Below are 4020 nucleotides of genomic sequence, written 5' to 3' on the forward strand. Positions count from 1 at the left end.
CTCCCAGTGCCCCCTCCCCCCTTCAGGCTCCTCCGGAAGAAAACCACTGGCCTTTCCCTAGTGCTCTGGGGCTCAGGGCTGAGCAGCCATGCACGTAGAAAGAGAAATAAGGCTTTGGCCTTAATGTGGATTTTTAAGTGTCATCATCATTACGTTATTTATTTAAATGTCATTATTTTGGTATTTATTATTTTTAAAGAGAGGAAAACAACCGTACTTTCCTGGTAGAATGAAATGGCTCAGAATGGTATACAGTGGGGCCTTGACTAACGAGTTTTTTGAGATACCAGCTGTCTCTCGGCCGATTTTTTGCATTGAGTTGATAGAATAATTTGAGTTAACGAGCTCCTTAATGAGCTCGGTCTCGGAACGAATTAAACTCGTAAGTCAAGGCCCCACTGTATTTAGGCAATTTTAAAACATTTATTGTTTACCTAAAGAACAAATAAGATAAATCTGTTTTAAGTATTGTGTGTCAATCCAAAGTATAAAGTTGTCACAATGTTACTGCAGGTAATGCATATTAAAAATTATGAAATTAAACTTGAAGTATGAACACATGGGGGAAGTTGCTCCCTTGGGGAGACTTTATTCATACTGAATAGTCTCAATAAGTGGCACATATTTTAGAATACATTTATATGTGTACCCCCTGAGTGTGCGTGTCTGTGTGTGTGTAAAACAAAGCAGGACATCCAGTTCAAGCTCAAGACTTTAAAGTAAAGAGGAGTATCCTACAAAGAACTCTGTGGAATTGCAGAAGTTAGGCAGTTATAGCTGGCTCTCTGATATTGAAGCTCAGCAGGGGTTAGATCAGGAACTTTGGAAGAAGGTTGCCAAGGGCTCTGTTATAGGCTCCTCTCACTGACACCAGAGAGGTATTACTGAACAGTACAGCCCCCTGAGCCAGTGGGAGAGGGCTGTCCCCAAAATGGATCCAATCTTCTCATATAAATGAGTTTATATGAGACTTGGCTGCGTTGTGAAAAGCCAATTTATTAAAGCAATTAAAGCATGCACCTTTATTGAAAAAGCAAAAGTAAAGCAAGCAAACCTATACATCTGACTTATGAAGCACTGACAGGATCTCAGCTATTCTTAAGAGTAAGGTGGGGGGGGGGGAGGGGGGGTCTGAGGGGTGTGTCATATACCCTCCTGTCATAGGCTTCAAAATTCCTCTGTTGACTATTTTGGTACATATTCATTCTCAAGGTCCCTCCCCTTTTTTTTACTTTGTTGTGGCCTTCCCAGAATTCCTGAAAAGCACCTGGCAACGTTAACTTGCCAAGCCCTGAGACTGCTGGCTTCTCTGCCTAGGGAGTAAAACGGCCCCTTTTTCCTTTCCCCTTTGCCTCTCCCTCTCTGCATTCTCTCATTAAGGTTTTCTTGAACCATTTGCTCTGTGTCCTTGGCTGGGAAAGATAATAGCTTGTTAGTCACAAGCTGGCTACAAATTGCCCACATTGCTTGGCCTTGTGTTAACTTTGCTGCCTCAGTTTCCCTATTCCTCCTGCTCCGGAATCCTGTCACAGCTCCATGCTCTCTTTCTTGCTATTTACTAAGAGTGTCATGTTGAGCAAGTTACCTCAGTCTTTTCATCAGTTTATCTGCCATATAAAAGCTTGTAAGTAATGTTTCAGAAGCTGCTGCTCTATACAGTCCCTGAAATTGGGTCCTAGATTTCAGAGTTCTAGGAAAGATCTTATTTAACCAATCCTATCTCATTTACATGATTGATTGAAAGACTTGAGAGGGGGACTTATGCTATGGAGAGAGAAGGACTTGCACTAATCTTTTGTTCCAACAGTTTCTCACCAAAGTTAAAAGCAGGATAAATAGCCTCATAATCTGCTGTTCCGATGATAGGAGTGGCTGGTATATTACTGACCCTTCTTGGGATCTGACTCTACTGGGCTGGCTACCTCTCTAAAGCTGAACACTAGAACACTGAATGGCTTGGCTTGCATGATTCAGGATTTCATCTAAATAGAAAGGCTGTGCCAATAGCTGTGGTTTCAATTCCTGAACAGGCTCTGCTATGATCCCTTACCCCTTGGTTTGTTTATGTAATAGAAGGTCTATCTTTTCAAAGTTATGCTAGAAGTGGACTTTCATTGAAAACTTTTTCCTTAAAGAAGAAGGAGTCTGTTATTGGATCAAATTTTAAATCTTATTTATGCAGACTAAACTTAGTGATATTTTAAATTTATAAATTTTTAAAATGTGTTTTTATTGATTTTTTTAGAGAGAGAAACATTGATCAAATATCAATTGGCTGCCTCCTGCATGCCCCCTACTGGGAATCGGGCCCCACAACCTGGGTATGTGCCCTGACAGGGGAATTGATCCGGCGCCTCTAGGTGCATGGGATGAGAGCTCAAGTAACAGCCAGGCCAGCCAGGGCTAAATAGATACATTTTTTTGTGACTAGGTTTTGTGGACCAGTATAGATTAATCTTTAATTTCCTCACCTCAATTAGTAGCAAAATATAACATCTAAACATAATTACATTAAGTATAACTCTCACTTTCTTTTTTTCCAAGGAAAGAGGTCACAGTATTATTTTGGAAATTCCCCACACAGATTGTGACAAAGCCTATCAAATGTGTGCCATGTAGCAGTTCAGTCAATGTCATTTCCACTTTCCTCTTGGGGAGTATTTTTCATTAGTGAATTATTCTCAGTTTCAAGGTCTAAGTGAAAAGGCCATGTTCTTAGAGAATAAATCATAGTATAGTCAAACAATCATCAAAATAATTTGTTGAAACAGCTAAAAATTTATATTACTTTAACTTTATAATCATATGTTAAAGCACTATATTTGTATCTTCTTAATAATAGTGGAGGTAAAGATGGTTTATATACGACAAGACCTTACAATAGAAACAGAAGGGATCTATTTATTAGTCAATTATAATTTTAAAAATCCTCACTACTAAGAGATTACTTTGGAAAATAACATTTAATCCTGAATTCTAAATGAAAATCTGAATAAAGTATATTCATTAGTATTTTTTATTTGAAATCACATAAAGTCTATGCATCTTTCTTATTACACATATAGAATATTGAGAAGAGAGGCGAAACTTACCACTATATTCACACACTTTCACTTGTGATTAATAATAAAACTTTAATATGTAAAATATTCAGGTAGTAAAGTAAAATAGACTTGGATATAGAAATAATTCAATTTCATTGACATCAGTAAAATGTCTTAAAGTACTATTAAAGATAAACCTTTTATGTTTGAGCCAAATATAAAATGTTATATAAGTTACTGTATTTTTCTTATATATATTTGACATTACAACATTATACTAGAAGTTCTATTTCTCATTTTTCTTCTATTCCGAGTCTGAATATTTCCTTTTATATTTTTCATTACTTCTGTGTAAGAAACTCCCAGATTATTTACTCTTAGCAGAAATAACTCAGGAAGAAAAATGTCATGAAACAAATGCATGATGACCTCAGGCTGAAACCTGTCTTGCCTTACTGTCTTGTGAGGCAAGACAAATTCAAGCATCTTAACTAGATTTATAGATTTCTGTTGATTCGCTGTAAGGATGTTTTAGAATGTCTCAGAGTGTGGTGGTGTGGTGATAACCAGTGTAAGAAGTTATGGCCTGTCACAGTTTATACTTTCAGTAAACTCCAATTACACCTGCAGTGTGTATATCATGAGTGAATGTTTTAATACTTGATAGTAGTATAAAGTGTGCAGGTATATTTACTACTTCTCTAATATTTAAATTGATTAATCAATTCTATTTTAGTTCCTAGAACCCTTGAAATACCATATCAAGAAGCGCTGGTGTTTATACCCCACATTTGTGGTGGGTACAAAGAAGACATTGTTGGACACTTAAAGGGCTATGGTCTACTTGGGAAATGTGCTGGATTGTTTTGGTGGCTAGAAACAGAGAGTCACTCATCTTACCTGTAATAGTAAGACTGTAGTTACATTGCACATGAGAATGAAGGCAAATGTAGTCTAATGGGAATCCAGGGCTAAA

Source organism: Myotis brandtii, unplaced genomic scaffold, assembly GCF_000412655.1.
Source record: "Myotis brandtii unplaced genomic scaffold, ASM41265v1 scaffold348, whole genome shotgun sequence".
NCBI classification, from domain to species: Eukaryota; Metazoa; Chordata; class Mammalia; order Chiroptera; family Vespertilionidae; genus Myotis; species Myotis brandtii.